Source organism: Asparagus officinalis, chromosome 5, assembly GCF_001876935.1.
Source record: "Asparagus officinalis chromosome 5, Aspof.V1, whole genome shotgun sequence".
NCBI lineage: Eukaryota > Viridiplantae > Streptophyta > Magnoliopsida > Asparagales > Asparagaceae > Asparagus > Asparagus officinalis.
Window position 1 is genome coordinate 3962857 of NC_033798.1, and position 6549 is coordinate 3969405.

Consider the following 6549-nt stretch of genomic DNA (forward strand, 5'->3'; position numbering starts at 1 on the left):
CATTTATCACTTTCAGTTCATGTGTTGGACAGTTTTCATATGCAGTCCATGTGTTGGACATCCACTACATCAGTTTAGACCTTGAGAGTTAACACCTATACTTGCATAGGCTGGACACGACATTTATATGAGTTGTGACACGACATCGTAATTAAGTCTGAGATGAGTTTGCCTTCTTTTATTAATGTTCTTGTATTAGATTTTGGGTTTGGTATTTAGGGATGTATAATTTGAGATACAATGTATATACATGAGGGTTTCCTTGTTTGGATTATTTCGCTCGACGTACCTATGCTCGTGTTGTAATACCCTAAGTACTAATACCCACATTGGTTAGTATAAATGATTTATATTATTGTGTATTAACTGTATTTTCTTATGCAACGAGCCCTATCCCTTGGGGTTGGTTGTGATGTTGCTCGCTAGCGCTTTGACGTTCGTTGTCCCTCCCCCTTTCAGGTAACGAGCCAGGAGCCCGGAGAGTCGCAGGTTGAGGGCGACCCATACTAGTGTCCATTATCCTCTTTTTAGATGTATTTATTTTTGTACTCCACTTGAGACATTTTAGACTTGAGAGGTTTATGTTCTAGAGTTATAAAGGCTGTGTGCCTTATTTCCTGTATCAGACATTTTGTACTTTGAGACATGTTGAGGTCTCCAGATCATATTGTTCATTACAGACTTTGACTATGTACTTCAGCTTATTTGATTGATGAGATATATTAATTTGAGTCATATCATTTCATCAAGCATTTGTTGTAAGATCTTTTACTTGCTTTGTACACACCTGTTGTTGATTCCACTAGAGAGATAGTAATTGTGATGGTGAAACATGTTATTGCACGGTGTGGTGCATGGCAGGTTTGACATTTCTGGTTTTACCTTGGACTGCAGCCTTGTGTGAACCCAGGGGCGTCACACTCTGGAAAATTGATAGCCGACCGCAACGCCAAAGGCAGTCGATCGCGAGCTGTTGAAAAACAGAGCACAGTCTCTGGACTATCACCGATCGACCACAGCGCCAAGGGCGGTCGACCGCGAACTGAGATTTCAGATATCCAGGTTTGAAAATGAAATGCTGGTTTTTAAACTATCTTTAAAAATAGCAAATAAATTTAGAAAAATATAAAACTTTGGGAAATGATTATAGACATGATAATACACATACTACAAAAATTGGTTTTCAAAAAAACCTCCCAAATAAAAAATATCATCATTTTACAAAATAGTCCAAAACATGAAAATGTAAACATATGAGTTTTGACATTTTAGCTTAACCATATTTTGAAACATTACAAAAATGAGTTTTGACATTTTAGCTTAACCATATTTTGAAACATTACAAAATGATTATATAGACTTAGTAAAAGTTGTATATGATTATTGTTTAGTCCAAAAACCAATAAAACAATATTTTTATAAAATTGCATATTCTATGCAATATAAATTCAAACATAATAGAGTATGAAACATATGAGGATGTATATGAATATATATTTGTTTCATATCTATTAAATTAAACCAAAACACAATAATAAATATGAAATATATAATTTCATATTTATATAAACTTGGAAACCAAAACATGCATGTATATATATATAACTATATATATATATAGAAATCAAATACGTGTGTGTGTGTATATGATTGAGCTTAAAGTATCAACACATATAATATAAATCTAAACTAATGTTACTCAAGTTTGATCTTGATCTTCAATCAGCTTGACTTGGTAAACTCGCAGATGAAGCTAGAACTTGGATCTTCAATTTGAATTGCATAGGCTTCACCCACTATTCCTCCAACCTCCATTGGATATGATCGTGTAGGCGCAATTTCATCCATTCTCCAACACGTTGTTTGTCTACAATAAATAAAAATATACAAACACTAGACAAACAATATTAGAAGTAAATTATTTGTAAATCATCATCAAAACAAGAAGGCCAACAGAGCCTTCCCCTGTATCGTAGTGCACGGCAACCTATTCATGAGATGGCTCACATAAACCAACATCTCGGTCCAAAAGGATCTAGGCAATTCACTCTGTGTTATCATACATTGCATCTTCTCTAGCAATGTACAGTTTAATCTCTCAGCCACCCCGTTCTGTTGCGGTGTCTTTCGAACTGTGAAGTGTCGTCTAATGTCGTGATCCCGGTAAAACTGCAGAAACGGATCACTCTTATACTCTCCACCGTTATCTGAACGTAGAGTCTTCACCTTTCTACCTGTCTACAGCTCTATTTTTTTTTACTCCATAAAAATATCCAGGACCTCATGTTTATGCTTCATAGGGTATACCCAATTCCTTCTAGAATAGTCATCAATGAAAGTGATAAAATAGTTGGCCCCACCAAGTGATGTGTTCTTTGAAGGACCCTAAATATCTGTGTGAATGTAATCCAATGTACCTTGGGTATTGGAATAGCGGTGCCAAACTTCACTCTAGTCTTCTTTCCAAGTACACAATGCTCACACAGCTCCATCTTGCAGGTCTTAGCACCTTTTAATAGCCCATGTTTTGCCAATAACTACAGGGACTTATCTCCTATGTGTCCTAGTCTTATGTGTCATAATGTGGTAGTGTCCTCCTCTGTAGTGATAGAAGCTGCCAGACCCCCTGTAACTGTCTTGCCCTTCAAGTAGTATAGGAAGTTTTCTCTGACTCCTCGCATCACCACCATGGACCCCTTCGTGACCTTCAGAGTTGCATTCTCCAAGATCACCCGATAGTCAGCTGCCTCCAAAGTTCCAAGTAAAATAATGTTCTTCGTCAACTGCGGAATGAACCTTACTTCCTTCAGCTCCCGAGTTACCCCGTCACACATGCAGATCCAAACTGTACCAATACCACTAATAGGACATACGTGGTCATTACCCATAAGCACGACATCCTCTCTTTTCAGCTCCTCAAAGCTGGAGAACCAATCTCTCCTAGAGCAAATATGGTATGTAGCACCAGAATCCATCATCCACTCCGTAGAGTCAGCATAACAAACTAACGATAATGCTAAGCATGAAAAACCCGAATAATCCGTATCTGAATTGTCGTCACTAGCCTTGATAACATTCACTTCCGAAGCTTGTACAGCTTTCCCTTTATTCTTCCCTTTGTCCTTCAACTTTGGGCAGTCGATCTTCCAATATCCATCTTCTTTACAAAAGTGACATTGATTCCTACCAATACTCTTATGGAAACCTATATTCTTTGATTTTGAGCTGTTGAACTGGCGGTGGTTTAGATCACGGCCTCGAACTGCTAATGCATCTCCTGATGCCTTCTCGGAGGGTTCCTATCACTTTTCCTCAACTCATAACTTACTAACGCTGAGGTCACCTCCTTATAACTAACAGTAGTTCTTCCATAATCATAGTGAGAACGAACGTACCATAATCATACTCCAACAATGAACATAAAAGTAGCATCGCCTTGTCTTCATCCTCAACCATGATGTCCACATTGGCCATATCTGAAAGCAGCTTCGTGAAATTGTTTACATGCTCCCTGATGGAAACTCCCCTCTTCATCTTGAACTGGTAAAACTTCTTTTTCAAGTGAAGTCGATTCCCAATGCTCTTAGTAAGATACTTCTCATTGAGCATTTCCCATAATCTTTTCGTCGACATCTCATTCATAACATCATAAAGAAGATCCGACGTCAAGCATGATCGAATAACTCCACAAGCCCTACTGTTCATCTTTTTCCAAACCTTGTCCTCCATGTCTTCGGGTTTCTCTTGTAACTCAAGAGTCTTCTCCAAATTTTGTGCATCCAATGCATTCATCACCTGATACCTCCACAAACCAAATTGATCTTGTCGCCGAACTTCGGAACATCAATTTTTATATTATTGATGCTCAGACTCTGTATCACCTTTGAAAGAGACGATCCCGATGTGCTTATTTCACCCATGTTATAGATCTAACTCTTCAAATAAGAATCCTTCAACGAATTCTTCAAATAAGCCCTAAGCCAAAACCTGTGCTCTGATACCACTTGTTGTGCGCAGCAAAAAATTTAGCAGCACCTCTGGTGCATAACAAGAGAGTAAGATTACAACTAAATCATTGTTTCATAAAGGAAACAAGAATCGAAAGTGATATATCTTAACAAAGTGGGATATACACTCTTCCTCTCATCAGTTCTAGGACTGACTAGTCGAGGGAACCTAATAAGCTATTACAAATCACAACAAGACAATCTATTTTTACATGGTTCGACAAGTTGCCTACGTTCACAGGGCAAGGAGGGGGAGATCTACTATTAGAGAGAGAATACAAATCGGATTTACAATCATATAATTAAACCCTCAAATAAGCTCTCAAATCTCACACAAATATCTTCCTCAAAAGGACAGCCGCTAAAAACCAGTCGAAAAGCCTCTACAATTTCCCTTCGTTCTTATGCGATTTTTCTCCCTTGCACGCCGGAAAAAAACTCGCTCGAATCTGCTGCCACAGTTGAAACCCCTACCTTTTTACTTGCACACGAAGCCCTCTGTCGAAAATAATCACAGCTGAAAAGGCCTTCTCCTTGCACAAAATGCACGAAACCCTAGGAAGTTATATATATATAGATTCGTCTAGTCTCGGGTCGCGGGCTCGTGCTCTTCACGCGGGTTTGATCTCTTCACGCGGCTTTGAAGCAGCACGTGGGTGGGCCCCATGTCAACATCGTCTCTTCACGCGGTTGCATCTTTGCAGCAGCACGTGGGTAGGCCCTTCTCTTCACGCGATTGCTTCCGTTCTCGTGACCTCCGGTCTCGTGGCCCCCACTCACATAGTCTTGATGAAATAATTTGTTAATGGGTTGAAACTATTACAAATGGCTAAAAATCGTGGGTTATATCTCTTAAAATCGTGAATATTGACCTTCAGGAAATTTTTACGAATGGGTCTATATGAAAAAAAATAGCCAAAATTTCATTGATTGTAGCTCATGAAAAATTTTGGCTTTGGGAAATTATTTGCCTATGGTTTAAGCTAATAAAAACATTTAAAATCATAGGTTATAGCTCATGAAATTAGGAATAATAGCTCAAAATTTCTTTGCCAACCAATTGACCCTAAAGAATTTGGCCAAAACTCGTGTGTTTATAGCTGTTAAAATCATGAAATCAAGATTTTTTTTGCCTCTGCAAAATTATTACCTAATGGGCGAAACCACTAAAAATGGTCAAACATTGTGGGTATTTATGGCATGTGCAAAATTATTTATCTACTGGTCGATACCACTAAAAACGGCCAAAATTAGGAGTTGTAGTTCATGAAATCATGAATTTTGGCCTCTTCAAAATTATTTCTCAATGGGTAAAACTACTATTTATGGCCAAAGATCATAGATTATAGCTTATGAAATCGTGAAATTATGCGTTAGGCAGATTATTACCCTGTCGGTCAAAACCATTAAAAATAGCCAAACTTTCTAGGTTATAGTTCACAAAATCATGAACCTTGGCCTTCCGGAAATTATTTATAAACGAGTTGAAATAGAAATATGGCCAAAACTCGTGGGTTATAGCTCATGAAATTAGGAAACTTCGTGGGTTATAGCTCATGAAATTGGGAAATTTGGCATTCGGGATTCTAAAAAATGCAAAAATCTTGGTTAAAACTCATGAACTGGTGAATCAATTTTGGCCTCTATGACATTATTTACCAACTGATTAAAACCATTAACAATTCAAAAAATCATGGGTTATAACTCATGAAGTCAAGAATTTTAGCTTCGATAAATATTTGCCTACTGGTCAAACCCACTAAAAATGGAAAATAATCGTTAGGTTATAGATCATGAGCTCGTGAATTTCTCCATCTGCTAAATTATTTACCAATGGATGAAAACCACTAATAATACCTTAAAACTATAGGTTGTAGCTCATGTAATCATAAATTTTACTCATCCAAAACATTTTCCTAACTGGTTAAAACCACTCAAATAGGCAAAACATCCTTTGTTAGAGCTCATATGTGATGCCCCTGATTTCACATGTAGCTGCAGTTCAAGGTGAACCCAAAGATATCAAACCTGTCATGCACCCAACACTATACATAAACATGTTTCACTGTCACCATTAATATCTATAAAACCCCGTAATTTTTAAAAATACTATGGTAAATAGTAATAAATGGGTTATATTATGATAAATATCATTTATGGATGAATAAGTACGTTAGTAATTGATTTGAGATCAATTAAGTGTATATATGAGAGTATACAAGTGAAAACATGCACACACATACAAAACTTGTAGGCTGGAAAATGCCTCGGGTAAGTCGACTTATGCTTGCCTATAAGTCGACTGATATAAGATTATCAATTGACTAATGCAAGTCATCAGTCGACTGACGGGTGTGCAGGCAGATTCCCAGTTTAGTTTGGATTCGGATTTTTTTGAATTGTTTCGGGTTTGCCTATATATAAAGTCGGCTATAAGATTATCAATTGACTAATGCAAGTCATCAGTCAACTGACGGGTGTGCAGGCAGATTCCCAGTTTAGTTTGGATTCGGGTTTTTTTTAATTGTTTCGGGTTTGCCTA